Raw genomic sequence first — 17,948 nt, 5'->3', positions numbered from 1 at the left:
AGTGCCCAGACACAGGAGGGGTGGGTGCAGATTCCTCCCAGCAGTGCCCAGACACAGGAGGGGTGGGTGCAGAGTCCTCCCAGCAGTGCCCAGACACAGGAGGGGTGTGTGCCTAACACTCACAGCAGTGCCCATGGAACGCAAAGGGTGGAGTAGCCACAGATACCATGCCCACAAATTTCAGTCAGGTGCACAAAGACCCTGCAGTACATGTACCACATGTGTGCGAGGCTGGGAGTATACGCATGCATAGCGCAGAAAAGAAAACATGTCCACATGAAGTCATGTCAATAGTCCACATACACAAGTACAATGACTACCAAGGATGCCACGAATGATGCAGGTGGAGCCATTGCTCAGCATGCATGTGCAAAGTTGAAGGAGTCCGTCACACACCCAGCTAATGTACACACAGCTCAGCGCTAAATATTGGGAACACCCTGCAGGGAAGATGTCAGGGTACACAGAGGAAGGAATACACCTTTGGACAATTTCACCATGCAGCAACTGCTTACATGAACAGAGAAACCTAGCTAACACCGTGTGATGGCACACAGATCCCAGGGTCCCCCCTATGACCAGCACACTACAAAACTTCCCACACACCCAACACATGAACACCACCCAAAACCATATAGCAGCCCCACTAACAGCAATACCAGCAAAGCAGTAGTGTTCCAAGGGGAAAAAAATTAATTGCTTTATTCAACATGAACCTAAAAATCTTGTTTGTAGTAAGTTCAATATTTACAAAGCCCATAGGGCAGTCCAGAAGTCACCGCTGGATGGGGGACACAGTGGGATGCGTGTCCCCTAGCTTGCCTGCACAGTTAGATTCCGTCGTCTTCCACAGGGGTGAGGGCATCATGTGGGAGGGAAGAACCAGGCACCGCAGGGACAGGAGGGCGAAGGGTAGGCGTCGTGGGTGCAGGGATGGAGGACTCCACCACAGGGGGTGGGGCAGGGCCAAAGGCGGAGGCCAGGATCTCGCTGCACACCTTAGCAAGGTCCTCCAGGGAATCCCCTGCACCCGAAGGAACCACAGGCCCCAAGGAGGGGGGGGGGTCAGAGGGATGGGTCGCAGCGCCACTGGGGGAGGGTGTAGACAGGGGGGGAATCAACCACCCTGACCGGGGACTCCCTTGACCGCTTGCGGGGTGGTGCCACTGTGGGGCTCAGGGACAGAGCGGCCATGAAGGAGTCTTTGTGTGATATGTGGCCAGGAGAGCTGAGGGGAGGGGATTTGGAGGGAGTGGATTTGGTGGAATGCGGACTCCCACTCTGGCTGCGTGTCTTATGTTTGCCCCCCGACCCAGTGGGTGTGCCTACTTCACCCTGTGTGTGCGTGCCAGGAGGTGTGCGGGTGACCTTCCCTGCTGGTGTGGTGCCTGTGTCCATCGTGGTGGGTGCATGCTGACGTCTGGGTGTACGTGGGACAGGCATGGGAGTGGGAGGTGTGGATGGGGCAGGGGTAGGGGGTTGGACGTAGCGCTGCAGGAGACCCACTGCAGCAGTCAGTGTCGAGTCTATCGACCTCAGCAAGCTGCGTTGGTCAGCCTGCGATGAGTGAATGCCCTCCAAGTATGCCTCCATGTTGTTGAGGACCTGGCTGTGGCCATGGAGGACATTAAGGATCGCAGCCTGACCAATCTGCAACTGCCGCTGGATGTCCACAGACTCGGCATTGGCGGCAGCAGTGGAGACAGGGGCAGGGGGTGCGGTGCCTGGCAGGAAGGAGACATGTGGTGACCGGGCACGTTGGGAAGGGACACGAGCAAGTGGGAGGCGGCTGATGGCAATGGAGGGGGCGGGGTGCGATGTTGTGCCGCTGTCAGCTGGTGGTGCAGCCTCCGCCCACTCGGAGAGATCATCCTCGGACCTGTCGGCTTCATATTCGGTGGTGCCAGTGGACAGGTCCTCAGCCTCACTCTCCTCCGCCTCTGTACCACTCAATGTGCCAGCCACGATGTCAACGCTGGCACTGGTGCTCGGTCCCTCCGCTCCGTCTGTGCTCATGTGTCCCTCCGTGTCCCCCGACGATGCTGTGGGCAAGGTGAAGAGACAGCAATTAATCACACACCTGTATACATATGTCACATGAGTCCAATCTACATAGGTTGCAGTGCATAGCCTGAAAAGAAAGATCAGTAACATCTACAAAACAAGGTACAGATGTAGGGCATGCAACACACGGTTGGTTGACCCACCATGCCAATGAAAATCCATGGAGAGCATGACACAATAGCAAATGACATGAAATGGAGTTTGACATAGGAGCCAGGCCCTGGGGACAATCCAGCACTGCATCTGCACCACACAGCGTTGCCGACAATAGGGATGAGGAGGGACCAAATCCATGAGCTTGAGGCACATGCTGCATAGGTAATACTGAAAACATGCCCAACATGACTGGCTCACTGCACCTTGAGTGTATGTACAGCCAAACATCACACACTGGCCAGAACTAGCAAGGAGATTTCAGGTTTTGACATGTAGGCTTGCCCCGCACCAACCACCCCCTACATGAGACAATTTGTTGAGACACAGGTGGCACTTACATCTCTTAGTCTGGGTGAAATACACAGGGGATGCATAAATGCAAGATTGGACGCCAAATACCCGAGGTGCGCCTGTCCAAATAATCATATACAAATGGCCAGCATCAGATGATTGTAACAAGACACACAGGCACTGGCCACTGTGACTATGAACAAGGAAAATCAGGTCAGGCTGTACAGTGGACACTTGTACTACATTTCACATCAATATACATGGTGCCAGGGGACAATGGCACAGAGCACAACCTATGCTGTAGACACTGAGAGTGTCCACGTTTTGTGATGACACACATGACACCTAGGAAAATATGCCCCAGGGGACAGTAGTGGCAACACAGCTCCATGGTCCTGAATGGGAATGACTGCAACACACGCCACCATCCCTGCACTATGCATATCGCACACTCATGCACATCATGTCACAGGCCACAACATAGGACATGCGCACTGTAAGGCATGACACTTGTGAGACTAACTCCCATGTCTGGACTCTGCATCAGTGCCAACTGACATGGAACCCACATGTACTGAACTGGACAGGGCACAGGCAAGGTCCCAAAACCTGTTACACACCACCCCCACACATGATGCTACAGGCATAGTTCACGTGGAGAAAGTGCCAGCCTAGATAACCTTGTGAAGGAGTGACTACACACAGACCAGGGAACACATTGCAAGGAGGGGAAGGGAGGCAGGAGAGCACAGCTATAGAGTGGGTAACTGGATCTGCACAGCACCTTTAAACCCTGGCAGTGTATCCATGCAACTGTGCACTTACAAATGCTGGTGAAACACAACAAGCACACATGTACCTACCCCCTTCCTGCTGCTGCATCTCCTGTAAGCGCCTCTCCAAGTCTGGAAAGACCACCGGCAGCACACGCTTGTGGATGTGGCTCAGTCGGCGGCGCCCGCGGTTCTTATGGCTCTCAGGTGAGTCCCCCAGCAGGACCCGTGCGATCCTCCGTGTCCAGCACCGGATATCCTGCCAGCGTTTCCTCACCTGGGACAGGCGCCGCTTCCGACCATCCGCACTCCTCACGGCGCTGACTGCGGTCAGCCATATCTGCTCCTTGGCAGAGGCGCCTACCTGTGAGGATGAACAAGTGACACTACATCAATACACCTGGCACATGTCACAGAGACACATATTAGAACACATTTGCTGTTTACAACAAGGCATAGTATGCATCCAACGCATTGCACCTTTGTCATAGGGACATGATCCTCTGGGGAAGGGCAAAAGCAGTACGTGCCATTGAAAGGACACAGGTGGAATGAGGGCAACTACACAATCAATGATCCAGGCTCACACTGTGCATCACAAGCTACACCAGGATAATGTGCAGCACCTCTAAGCAGTCACATGCCACAGGCCACTGACGCTACCGCAGCAGAGTACACAGACACACACAGGCACAGGACAGTCACCTGCCATTGCCAAATGCAGCGACAAACCTCACTCTGCACATGTGCCACTAGACTGGGGGGGGGCTCACAGTTGTGGGGCTGGCTCTGCACGTCAGACACACAGCACTGCTCCCTGCTCACATCACATGGCCAGGGTATATCCATCCCTCATGCAGCTGGGGTGCTACACTCCACATATGCTCCCACCCACATGACAGGGGACTTACACACACACCGATGTCCAGGGTACGAACACATCATGTGGACACTCTCAGCACAGGTACACAGAACTAACACACATCTGTGGGTACAGTCATCTGTCACACTGGGCTGACCACATAATCACATGAGGACTGTAGAGGCAACATTCCCAGGAGGATAAGACAGGCAGAATGTGGCATGCACCATGCAGTGATTGTCACAGTAAACACGATGCAAGTGAGGACGGCAGACATGCACCACTGCATGCTCTGGCTGGGAGACATCAGGCATTCCCCCCCCTGGGACCCCCCCTACAGTACATGGCATGTGTGAGACACCTGGACACAATGCCAGAAGTCACAGTCACAAAAAAGGGACACAGTCTGTGCTAGTGGACTCTGCACTCACCTGATACCCTGAACGCCCATACAGCATGAGGTACTGTGGGAGGATCACATCCAGCAAAGCCAGGTTCTCCTCCAGGGTGAAGGGCTGTGACCTCTCCACAGACCTTGACATGGTTCCAGGGAATCAGTAGCAGCAGCTGGGTCGTGGAATCCAGAGATGTGCAGGCAAGTGCTCCCTCATGGGACCTGGCTGCCTTATATCTGCCTTGCTGGCCTGTTTCATGCACAGGGGTACAGAGTGATTGGTCACTCACATTTGCATCCTATGTTTCCTCCAATCCCTTCAAACCTAGCACAGTCAGTGGGTTCTTATTGTGTTTTTTTCTTCAGCATGATGTCAACCCCACAAACACATTGCAACAAAGTAGATTCATTCCAACTGACTTCTGCTGTGCACCTTCCAGAACAAATTCAAACTTTAAACTTGGTCTCCATGACAACCAGCATGCATGTAGGCCTTAATACTTGTCCCTCGTGTGTCCCCTATGTAATTTTGAGCTTCACACACAGGTACGGTGCGTTCCGGGGCCCTAGGGCACCCCAAATGCATAGCAACGGCCCGTACAGGCGTGTGTACGGGCCGTACCACTATGAGTACGCATACGCAAGAACACCCATAGTGGTATGGACCGTACACGCGTGCGTATGTTCACTACCACTATGGGTGTCCTCGCATATGCGTACTCGTAGTGGTATGGCCCGTACACATGCCTGTACGTTCACTATCACTATGGGTGTCCTCGCGTATGCGTACTCGTAGTGGTATGGCCCGTACACACGCCTGTACGCTCACTATCACTATGGGTGTCCTCGCGTATGCGTACTCGTAGTGGTACGGCCCGTTCACACGCCAGTACGCTCACTATCACTATGGGTGTCCTCGCGTATGCGTACTCGTAGTGGTACGGCCCGTACACACGCCTGTACGTTCACTATCACTATGGGTGTCCTCGCGTATGCGTACTCGTAGTGGTACGGCCCGTACACACGCCTGTACGCTCACTATCACTATGGGTGTTCTCCCGTATGCGTACTCGTAGTGATAGTGAGCGTACAGGCGTGTGTACGGGCCGTACCACTACGAGTACGCATACGCGAGGACAAGCATAGTGATAGTGAACGTACAGGCGTGTGTACGGGCCGTACCACTACGAGTACGCATACGCGAGGACACCCATAGTGATAGTGAACGTACGCACGCGTGTACGGTCCGTACCACTATGGGTGTTCTCGCGTATGCGTACTCGTAGTGATAGTGAGCGTACAGGCGTGTGTACGGGCCGTACCACTACGAGTACGCATACGCGAGGACAACCATAGTGATAGTGAACGTACAGGCGTGTGTACGGGCCGTACCACTACGAGTACGCATACGCGAGGACACCCATAGTGATAGTGAACGTACGCACGCATGTACGGTCCGTACCACTATGGGTGTTCTCGCGTATGCGTACTCGTAGTGATAGTGAGCGTACAGGCGTGTGTACGGGCCGTACCACTACGAGTACGCATACGCGAGGAAAACCATAGTGATAGTGAACGTACAGGCGTGTGTACGGGCCGTACCACTACGAGTACGCATACGCGAGGACACCCATAGTGATAGTGAACGTACGCACGCGTGTACGGTCCGTACCACTATGGGTGTTCTCGCGTATGCGTACTCATGGTGGTACGGAGCGTACACACGCCTGTACGCTCACCATCACTATGGGTACACATACGGAAGCACTCCCATAGTGATACGGGAACGTACACAGGCCCTCTTAGCAAAAGTACGGTGGTTTTCACACATCACAGTGGTGACGGGCAGCACACAGGAAGGAATAGGGCTGACATACTTGTCCATGGATGGACATCAAGGCATTGTCTGGCCAGTCCTACATGTGTGGGGCACAGGTGTGAAAGGCTGTGATGTGGCACATTACTCCTGAGTCGAGAAGGCACCAGATGTATTTTGAGATGTGTACACATGTAATGTGTGATGGTGCAATGTGTGCCAGGCATGCCCTTGACTCCTTTGACATGTGTGCATGTCGTACTGCACACTTGGGATGAGCGTCACTGGCATGGCACGGACACCAACACACGGAAGTGTCCCCTGAGGCCTGGTACAGGGGTTACCACACCTGACATGACACTACCCACGGTGCATGATGTGACTATGTCATGTATGTGTGGGGGATTCGCATTAGCTTGATGTTGGAGCTCCCTCAAAAGCTGCAGCTGTTGCAGCAACCAACATGTGTCTGTGTGTAGATTGACATTGCACACTGTTCTGCACACCAGGCCACATGTGGTATCGGATGTGAGGTGCGTATGTATGCATGGGACACGGAGTAGCATAACAAGGACATGTCTGCATCCTCTCTATGAATGTGTGGTGAGTCATCACATGTACACCTTAATGGAAAGGTGTGTGGGCTGTCCTAGTGTAATGTCATGTGACCTGTGGCTCTAGTGTTCCGCTACCAGTCTCTGAAATCGACATCCTACTTCTGCTGATGTGTGGATGTATGTCACTCCTGTCTTGCGTCTGGCTGTTCACTTACACTGGGACACAGCTAATCCCATGCCATGGCATGTGGAGGTTCACAATCTCCGTGTGTAGCTGGGTCTTGGTAGGAGTGTCACCTGGCAGCCATACGTATCCAGGGCATGTGGCACATACCTGACTCCGTATGTAGCATATGTGTATAGACAGATTAACATGTGCTCAGTACAAATAAATTGTTGTTGTGGTGCACTCACTCTTCCTTGTCACTTCCCCGACCAATTCCGGACTTGGCTGCCATGCGGGAGAATGACTGTATCCGGTGCTACCGCTTCCCCCAACGGTTGATTCTGGAGTTGACGGCGAGACTGGCACCACACCTGCAACCGCTGCACAGGTATCCTACGGCACTGACACCCAAGCTGAAGGTAATGGCAGCCCTACATTTTCTAGCCACGGGTACCTTTCAAAATACCATAGCTCATGTTGGTGGCATGTCCCAGAGCATGTTCTGCCGTGTGCTGCATGATTTCTTAGAGGCCATGTTGATTCACCTGGATGACTTCATCCATTTCCCAACCCCTGAAATGTTGACTGGGGTCAAGCGTGGATTCTATGCCCTGGGAGGGATACCCCATGTCATTGGGTCCATAGATGGGACACATGTGGCTTTGGTACCACCACAGGCACAGGAGGTAGCGTACAGGAATCGCAAGCACTACCACTCCATCAATGCCCTTGTGGTGTGTCTGTCCAACATGGTGATTTCACATGTCTGTGCTTGTTTTCCAGGATCAGCACACGATGCCTACATCATGAGGCGTAGCAGGGTGCCTGAAATGATGACGCAGCTGCGCAACGAACGAGCATGTGTTGTTGGTGGGTACACTCTGTCTGTCCTGTATTTTGCGTAGACTTCCAGCACGACCACTTCTCCTGTCCTACTTATGTCCATGTGCTTTCCATGTAGGGGACGCTGGCTATCCCAACATGCCATGGCTGATCACACCTCTCCGCAACCCCATCACGCCGGCCCAGCTCCGCTACAACACCGCCCATGGCCGGACAAGGCAAGTGATAGAGAGGACGTTTGGCCTCCTGAAGAGCCGATTCGGATGCCTCCACAAGACCGGCGGCGCCCTCCCATATGCCCCGGCGAAGGTCTGCAAAATTTTCATGGTCTGCTGCATGCTGCACAACATGGCAGTTGAGAAAGCTGTGCCACTCATCCTGGATCAAGATGACCAGGACCATCCACCCGTAGAGGACGAAGGGCTTGGCAATGGGGCTAGTGATGTGGAGGATGTGGAGCCGCAAGAGGACATCCGGACTCGGCTCATACGCGACTTCTTTGCTTAGTGGTGAGTACCAGTGTCTGAGTGTGCACGCATTGGTCCCCGTGTGGCATGTGTTGCGATGTGTGTCTCCATCTGCATGTATGGCACGTGAGTTAGAGGTGTGTGTGGATGTGTCACAGGAGTGATGGTGCCAGTGATGAGTGTATTTCCCCAGTCATAATTGTGACCTAGCATGTTGTCATCCATACATGTGTCGAGTACATGCACATGCAAGTGGCTGTGCTTTTTGTGGCTGACTTCTTGTGTGTCTCTCTTCCCCAGGTACTTGCGCATGCCGTCTGCTGCTTGCATTGTTGTGGCACTGCTATTCCTCATGGACACGTCATCGTGTGCTGACTCAGCGTTACACGCACGGACAAGTTTGGAAGTCTCCTTAGGGTAAGGGATGCATCAGGGGTGTATTGGGTGTGGCAGTAGTTCACGATGTATGCACACTGCCCCTGTCGATGTTTGTTTCCTCTGCAGACATGTTGCATCACCATGGTACACATGACATGCAGATGGGTACACCTGAATAGCTGGTCAGACTTGTTGACAGTCATCAGTGATGGGATTGTGGAATGTGATGATGGCATCAATGTGTGTAACACTGCTCTCGGACACATACGGTTTGCATTGGCTTGACATGGTGTGGGACTTCCACATCAGCGGATCAATGGTGTATGGCAGGCTCTCCGTGAGCAGCAGGGGGTGTTTAGCTGTTAGCCGACACTTGTGTGCCAGTTCCATGGATATCACGCATTTGTGGTGCAGAAGGGGGGTGCCAGTGTTGGACCCACATGTTACTCCACATGACCCGTTCATGTGTACTCCGACTTGCCTCTGCAATCCCAAATACATGACTAATAAAGGTGTCCCTATGCCTCCAAGGTGCCTCTTCTCTGTCAATGCTGGTGTGTTGCCACGGTGCATCCGGCATGTCTGGCATGGTTTTCCGTGATAGTGGCTATGTGTCTATGTGTAGAGTAGCAAGATGCAAGCTGTTGTGTGGGATTAGACTGTGTATTGTGCATGATGTCCATGACTGTGTGGGTATTGTGACATGTGCCATCCCCATGCATCCAACGTTGGCCAGGCCACCATTCTCTGCATCCACCTGACTCAAGCTTGCAGGACATGGTTCTGCCACCTGTCTACACATACCTGGGTGCCCCCCAGGACACTCGACATGATCCCTGACCTCTGCGCATGACTGTTGCTGTACTCAATATGTCTGTCGGCACGGTTGTGCGGCCACCCCCTCAGCTGGTTGGGCCCATCACGGGTGTGTATGGTGCTCCATGTCTGTCTTGCCTAATACACTGTGACCCGTGTGTCCTGTGCCAGACTCAGGCCCCAGGGTGTGGATGGTTGAAGTCAAATGAGAACTCAGGCATGTTTAGACTTTACAAGACACATGTAAGGTAATAATGCAACCAGCAGGCATCTTCTCTTCATGGTGTGACTTTTTATTTTAGTGGGGGGGGGGAGGGGTTTGACATGAGGGGCTTTCCGGGTGTGTGGAATCCAAAGTTCACTAGGGAAGTTGGTGTCCTTGCCATTAGAAATCCTCAGAGTCCATGCCACAGTCTTTGTCAACATTGGTCAGACAGTGACCAGCAAGGCCATGTGGCAGAGAATGTCTTTTGATGCTGTGCTACTGTTGCTCCAGTGGGCCAGGTGCCAGGCCAGGTGTCCTGGGAGATGGTGCTGTAGCGCCGACCCTCACGGTCTTTTACGTGGACGACCCGCCCTCCTGCGGGGACCCTCAGAAGCAGGCCGTGACGATGTTTGGGATGCTTCATCGGATGTTTCCTCCTCCTCCTCCTGATCCCTCCCTGTGGGTGGTGATGTTCTACGCCTTCTGGCACAGGGAGGGTTGCCCATGTTGTCGGCTATCCGACGGAGTGTACTGTGAATTCCCGTGAACACCGTCACGAGCTCAGCCTGTCTGTCCTCCATCCTCCGTTGGTGTTGCAGTAGACAGGCATGTTGCTCCGCATGTTGCTGGGCCTGCTGGGTCTTGATCCCCTCGAGGATGGACACAACCTGGGCCATGCCCGTGGTGTCCTGCCGGTATGTGTCCAGGATGTTTCGGACATGGGAATATACCGGTTCCCCAGCCAACTGGTCAGGCTGGCGCCTCCGCCGTCCTCCACTCCCACCACCCCTGCCCACTTGCACCTGGCCTGCCCTTGTGGGCACATCGGGTCTCCGGGACCCCTGAGGGGTGGCATTGGCGTTGTCGCCTGCCTCCTCCTGGGTGCCCGGGACACCGTGTCCCTCCTGGCCAGCCTGGCTGCTTTGTGGTGGTGGGGCAGGGATCCTGGGTGTCTCCTGGGATGTGGCAGGAGTGGGGGTGGTGGTTGGCCCCGTTGTACCTGACGCAGGTGCTGCAGGTCGTTGGACACCAGAGGGGCCAGGTTGGTCGGGGTCGGGTAGGTCCACAGAGTGGTGAGAGTCGTCGCTGCCGGTGGCTCCTTCATCCCGCCGAGCCGGGTCCTGTGAGTCTTCCCCCCCAGTGTTGGGGGGTGATCCACGACATTGACCTGTGTGTGAGAGAGACAATGTTAATTTTGTTCCATGCAACATCCATGTTTCATTAGTTTCAAAGTTGGAACATTTCCTCTGGGAATTTGGATATGTCTTGCATTCCACTCACAGTGCACTTGTGCATGGGTATGTCCCTTGGGCACAGCTTTGGCGACTTTACCTATGTGTGGCACAGTCTTACTTGCTGCGTCAAGTGTGACTGCAGTCAGCAGTGGAGTGGGCAGGTGTGGCGAGCCGTGCATTGGCGCCTTCCGTGTAGCACTGTACGTGGGCACATGAAGTTGTTCCACACACTTATATGATGCAGGTAGCTGTCGTTGTGCTCGTGCACAGGTTGTGACATGGCCCTGTGTTTTGCCATGGAGGAGAGGGGGGGTGCTGGCACTGGCCACCCTTGTCTACATGCACGCAGTCCACCTGCTGACGAGCAGACATTCCCACACACCACAAGGCTGATTTGCTCTCCCTGTGTCTCCCTCCCTCTCTGTCCCCCTCTCCCTCCCTCTGTGTGTCGGGCTCCTCCCTCTGTCCGTCTCCCTGTGTCTCCCTCCCTCTCTGTCCCCCTCTCCCTCCCTCTGTGTGTCGGCCTCCTCCCTCTGTCCGTCTCCCTGTGTCTCCCTCCCTCTCTGTCCCCCTCTCCCTCCCTCTGTGTGTCACCCTCTGTCACCTCAGCCCAGCTTACTGTGCACACACTGTTAGCAAATCTTTGAATGGCCCTTGGATTGTTGATGTGAGTTTGTTTCTGATCTCCAGGCACCCATTGGGTGTAGTGTCTGTGTCTGCACTGCTGCTGTGGTGGTGTGTGCTGCCACTCTTTCACAGTGTTGGCTGTTCATTAGCTGCTGTCATGTGCAAGAACGTGCCGTCACCCCCATGTGTTGATGCAAGGCGTCCGCCATTTGCTGGCAAGTCATTCCTGTGTTGGGACACACTGTTTGTCTGGCTGTGACCTAGGCCATATGGGCAGGGGGCATTGTTGTCTGCTTCTGAGTTGCACTATGTGATTTTTGGGGCCCACCCTCCCGCCATCCGGCTTACCGTGTCATGTGTTGTTGTCTTCTGTGGCCTGTGACTTGGCATTGTCCAGCTGGGTGCATGGTGGCGCCAGTGGCATGTGCGTGTTCATGGAGTGTGGTTGAGTCATGCGATAGCTTGGGGTGGTTGCGTGCCTGTTTGTGAGTTTGGTTGTGGATGACGTTCCCCCCATGTGAGGTGAGTTGTTTGTGTACTCACCCGGGTATCGGAGTCCTTCTAATCCGTCCACTGCCTCCACCGGCAGTATGGCCATGTCGAGATCCCACTGGTTCCGCTCCTCAGGATGACGCTGAAGCTTAAAGGGGTCCACCTCCCATCTGCCCCTAGTCCGGCGGATGTGTAATACACTCGGACGAAAGGGGTAGGTGAGCGAGGGAAGGACGGAAAGGGACGGCTGGGCGGGAGATCTGTGAAATAGACAAACACACAATGAGTGATGGCTCCTTTTACCCTTTCCCCAGGCTCCCCCTTGTGTGTAGCTCTCTTACCGGTCGTCTCTTTCCGTCTAACCGTGGAGGGAACGAGAAGGGTCGTCTTCTCCTCTTTCCTGAGCGCACGAAGGTCTCCAGCACCGTTACGTCACGGAACTGTAAGACCCTCGCTGTGGCGATCAGAGTCGCGGAGGTTGGTCTTGTCAAGTGTCTGCGCTGCTACTCTAGGCTCAGCAAGGTCTCGAGCCGAGGAGCGCGATCCTGTGGGAAGCTGGGGCCCGGAAATCCGTTGGCGCTGCCTGTGGCGTTTCGCTGCTACTCAATGCGCCGGGAGGAGCCGGGAGCAGAGGAGCGAAACCCCAGGTGGAGATGCCCGGAAATCCGTGGGCGCTGCCTGCGGCGTTGCGCTGCTACTCAATGCTCCAGGAGGAGCCGGGAGCAGAGGAGCGAAACCCCCAGGTGGAGATGCCCGGAAATCCGTGGGCGTTGTCTGTCTCTTAGCGCTATCCCTCGATGGTCCGAGGTCGCGTCTAAGTCGAAAGGGCTAAAGTCGGGCCGTTGCTGTTTCAAATACTCACCGGCTGCCGAGCGAGGAACAAGAAAGCAGTAGAGGCGTGGTCGGAGTCTCTCGTGGTCTGGAGTCCAAGCCGCTGAGGAGAACCATCCGCTCGGGTCTTCCGATACCGAAGGCTTCAGAGAATCATCGGCACTGCTTCCCCGGCATTGGCTGCTTTTCAGCGTTTCCGGCAGCGTGAACTGTCACGTGGGACGGGAACTACCAGGAGTTCTGGGGGATGTAGTTCTTGCGGTCGCCGAGTTGCTCGGCCGTAGTCCAGGGGTAGAGGAGATGCGTCACTCAGCGCCACCTGAGCGCGGATCGTGACAGCACATCCCCCCTCACCCCTCACTAGGCGCTGAGAACAGGTCCCGGTTTGCCAGGACACCGGCGATGGAAAGCCGCCACCAGGCGAGCAGCATGGATGGAGGAAGCGGGCTCCCAGGAGTTCTCCTCCGGGCCATACCCCTTCCAAGCCAGAAGATACCAGAGTCTACCCCGAACAGTCTTGGAGTCCAGCACGCGTTGCACCACATACTCGCGTTCATGGTGAACCCATACGGGAGCGGGTATCTTACGCACTGGACTGAACGAGGGCTTAAGCAAGGAGACATGGAAGACTGGGTGAATGCGTAAATGGTTCGGGAGCTTCAGTTGCACCGATACCGGGTTGACGTGTTTCACCACGGGATAAGGACCTATGAACTTCGGATTAAAGACGCTGGGACGTTTGAATTTGATGTTTTTTGTGGATAGCCATACCCTATCCCCTTTATGGTACACAGGATCGGGTCTGCGACGTTTGTCCGCATGGAGTTTGTATCGGGCTTTGGCCAGTCGCAGGTTCTCACGGGCCTTGGTGAGGGTTAAGCGAATCGCCGAAAGCCTTTCCTGTACCTCTGGAACGCTGAGATTCGTGTGAGGGAGTTTAAATGGGGTGAATCGAGGATGGTACCCTGAGGAAAGAAAGAAAGGGGTGTGTTGTGTGGATGCATGGACGGAGTCGTTGTAGGCGACCTCGGCAACCCACAACCAGTCCACCCAGGCGTTTGATGCCTTGTCCACATAACACCGGAGAAATTGTTTCAGGGTTTGGTTAAGTCTCTCGGTCTGCCCGTCGGTCTGGGGATGGAAACTGGTGGACAAGGATGACTGAATGCCCAGTTCGGCACACCAGACCTTCCAAAACCGCGCCGTAAACTGGGACCCTCTGTCTGAAACAATGCCGCTAGGAAGGCCATGGAGTCGCACCACGTTCACCAACAGGAGCTTTGCCAATGCCCCTGCCGTGGGTACCTGCTTACACGGTAGAAAGTGTCCCATCTTGGTAAGGTAGTCGATCACCACCACGATAGTGGTACAGTTCTGGTCTTTGGGCAATCCAACGATGAAGTCCACCGAGATTCTTTCCCATGGTGTCTGGGGTGTAGGAAGTGGACGTAGGAGGCCTTGAGGTTTCCGATGGTCTGATTTCATTTGGGAACAGACGTCACAGCGTTTTACCCATAGTAAAACATCTGGTCTCACTGACGGCCACCAGAACTGTCTCAATACCTTCTCCAGGGTTTTCGTTCCTCCCGTATGCCCTGCACAGGGTAGTTCATGGCACCAATGGAAAACGAGCTTCTGCAGAGGAAGCGTGGGGATTAGCATTCTGGAGCCACACATGGGGACGCCATGTCGTAGACTCCATTCCTTGTGTCCTTTTAACCAAGATCTCCAAGAGAATGTGGCGAGTCCGCGCTTCACTGCCCTCAGGAAGGTGTCTGTTGTCACCCCTCCTACCACTTGACTTGGGGACAGGATAGCCCTTTTTGGTTCCACAGTCGGCATGTTGGTCGTACCTTGCCGGGAAAGGGCATCGGCTTTTTGGTTTTGTGAGCCAGGCTGGTAGGTGACTATAAAGTGGTATTCTGCGAAGAACAACATCCATCTACGTTGCCGGGGAGAGAGATGTCGAGCAGATCGCAGGAACTGGAGGTTCCTGTGGTCCGTGAAAACAGTGATTTGGTGCTGAGCTCCCATGAGCCAGTGTCGCCATTCCACAAACGCCTCCCGGATCGCAAGAAGTTCTTTTTCGGACACAGAGTAATTGCGTTCGGCGGGGTTCAATTTCCGGGACATGTAGGCCACTGGGTGGAGGTGGCCGGTGTCTGGATGGCGTTGGGATAGGACAGCTCCCACGGCGATGTCGGACGCATCTGCCTCCACTATGAAGGGGAGCTCGGGCCGGGCGTGTCTCAGGATGGGTGCGGATGTAAAGGCCGTCTTGAGCTGTTTGAACGAGCGTTGGGCGTCGGGAGACCAGTGGAACGACACGTTCTTTCGCGTCAGTCTGGTGAGAGGTGATACCAGGTGAGAAAAGTGGTAAATGAACCGGCGGTAAAAATTCGCAAAGCCAAGGAAGCTTTGGACTTCCTTGACTGACTGGGGCTGGGGCCATTGTTCCACCGCCTGTACCTTTCGGACGGACATGACCTGTCCTGTGGGGGTTAGGTGAACTCCGAGAAACTCCACTGTCGTAACATGGAACTCACATTTGGTGAGTTTACAAAAGAGGCGGTTGGTTTTCAATGCTTGTAGCACGAGCCTGACATGAACGATGTGCTCCTCCGGGGTGTTGGAAAATATCAGGATGTCGTCAATGTACACCACGACGAACCTATCCAGAAATTCTCGTAGTACCTCATTGAGGAAAAACTGGAAGGCCGCCGGGGCGTTACACAGTCCAAAGGGCATCACTAAGTACTCGAAGAGTCCAAACAGTGTTTTGAAGGCGGTTTTCCACTCGTCGCCTTCTCTCATTCTCACCAGATGATACGCCCCTCGGAGGTCCAGCTTGGTGTAGATGTGCGCTTCGCGGACTTGCTCCAAGAGAACCGGAATCAGTGGCAAGGGGTATCTGTTCTTAATCGTCAGCGCATTGAGGGCGCGGTAGTCGATGCAACATCTCAGCTCACCACTGGTCTTCGGGATGACGAAGAGTGGGGACGCTGCGGGCGACCGGGAGGGACGGATGAACCCCAACCGGAGGTAGGTGTCTAGATATTCCTTCAAATGGAGAGTTTCTGGCCCGGTGAGGGCGTATATTCTACCACACGGAACAACCGCGCCTGGCACTAGATCGATGCGGCAGTCATACTCTCGGTGCGGGGGTAGCTCTTCCGCCATCTGCACGTTGAACACCTCTTTATAGGGTAGATACCAGGTAGGGAGCGCCACGTCCTTTTCCGCGGCAGTTGCCACATGTTGAGCAGAGGTTCGGATCGTGTTCGGGTGTGGGTTAAGGCTGATGCACTGTCGTTGGCATGAGGCGGAGTGGAACGAGATGGTGTTGGTGGACCATTCGATAGTAGGTTCATGTTTTCGTAACCACGGCAAACCTAGGATCAAGTTGCATCGGGGAGCTTGTATTATGTTCAACTGCAGCCACTCGCCATGGTCCCCTCCTATGGTTATCCAGAGAAACGGGGTGACGAATCGGATGGGTCCCGACTCCAGTTCCTTCCCGTCGACCGCAAAAACGAGTTCGGGCTGTTCCTTGGGCGTTAACGGAATCCCCAGCCTTTCTGCTTCCTGTTTGTCCAGGAAACATCCGGTAGCCCCGGAGTCTATCATGGCTCTTATGGTTTGTGGTTGCGGGTTTATCACTGCTTCCAGGGAGATGAAGAAGTGATCTGGTTCTCAAGAGGTGTCGGATTCCATGGAAGGGATGGAGTGGTGGCTTGGAGGCTTCCCTTCCGGTACCTTCAAGCTCTGGAGTTTCCCGTGATTCCTTCTTCTGTGGCCATAGCAGATTGTCCGGGGCGTGGTCTGCTTGTCTTGGGTCTCACCGGACATTCTCGAAGGAAGTGCCCCTTCTTCCCGCAGTATAAACACAAGCCTTGTTTACGGCGGTGATCACGTTCGCTCAGGGTTAGCGAGGCTCTCACTGTTCCGATTTCCATGGCCTCAGACTTGGAGGCCGCCTGTTCCGAAGCTCGGGTATGGTCATAGGGGAACGGTGTTTTATCTTTCCGCTTCTGGTCCCCTTTTCGTTCTCTGAGCCGATGCTCCAAACGGGCGGCCAATTCCACCATCGCCGAACAGGTTTGGGGTTGGGGATCAATTTGGGCGATGACGTCCTTGAGTTCGTCCGTTAGCCCTCCGTAGAAGATGGCAGACTGTTTGGTTTCTGGCCAGTCGGTTTCTGCCACCAACCGACGAAAGTTGTTGAGGTAGCCTAGGAAGTCATTGGGGTGTTGCCGTAGTTTCAGCAGGTCTCGGTCAGCCGAGAAGGTATCAGCTCTGCGGTCAAATCGTACAACAGGGCTTCGTCACGACGGACTATGGGAACCGCCCATTGAGCCGCATCCCCTGCCAAGTAGGAAATGAGAAAGGCTACCCGGGCTTGGTTGGTATGGAAGAGTTTTGGTTTACAATGGAAATGCAACAGTACTTGGGTCATGAAGACTTGCACCTTCTGTATGTCTCCATGAAAGCGTTCAGGAGGGGCCAACGGGACGTGTGTGGCCATTTCTACCACTACTGGTTGGGTTGCTGACGGGAACGGGGTCCCTGCATCGAAGGGGTTCCTTTGGAGCCGATCTAACCGTGTATGTAGAGCGGCTGTGTCTGAACGAGAAGCAGCTAATTCTGCTTGCACTAGGGCAAGAGCGGCTACCACGTCCTCTAAGGTGGTCATGGTCTACGACAGCGTGATCGGGAGGAGATAATTCGTGGGCCGATGATTCTGTCGAGATCCCACTGGTTCCGCTCCTCAGGATGACGCTGAAGCTTAAAGGGGTCCACCTCCCATCTGCCCCTAGTCCGGCGGATGTGTAATACACTCGGACGAAAGGGGTAGGTGAGCGAGGGAAGGACGGAAAGGGACGGCTGGGCGGGAGATCTGTGAAATAGACAAACACACAATGAGTGATGGCTCCTTTTACCCTTTCCCCAGGCTCCCCCTTGTGTGTAGCTCTCT

General features: G+C 54.5%; 1 protein-coding gene across 2 annotated transcripts in view; it reads right to left on the bottom strand.

Moving 5' to 3' along the window:
• The window catches only part of LOC146863365 (zinc finger BED domain-containing protein 6-like), a 223,956-nt gene that overhangs the window by 31,101 nt on the left and 174,907 nt on the right, over positions 1-17,948 (bottom strand). Inside the window, exon 3 of one of the 2 annotated variants that reach the window (XR_014978245.1) lies at positions 10,769-10,956. The exons of the other annotated variant lie outside the window; for it this stretch is intronic. The gene's annotated coding sequence lies outside the window, so the exon portion shown is untranslated. Of the gene's footprint in view, positions 1-10,768; positions 10,957-17,948 lie in introns of those variants that run through there. 2 annotated transcript variants of the gene reach the window in all.

Source organism: Triturus cristatus, chromosome 2_2 (assembly GCF_964204655.1).
Source record: "Triturus cristatus chromosome 2_2, aTriCri1.1, whole genome shotgun sequence".
Taxonomy (NCBI): domain Eukaryota; kingdom Metazoa; phylum Chordata; class Amphibia; order Caudata; family Salamandridae; genus Triturus; species Triturus cristatus.
Note: the sequence above shows the minus strand (reverse complement) of the source record. Positions and strands in the feature narration are given on the sequence as shown.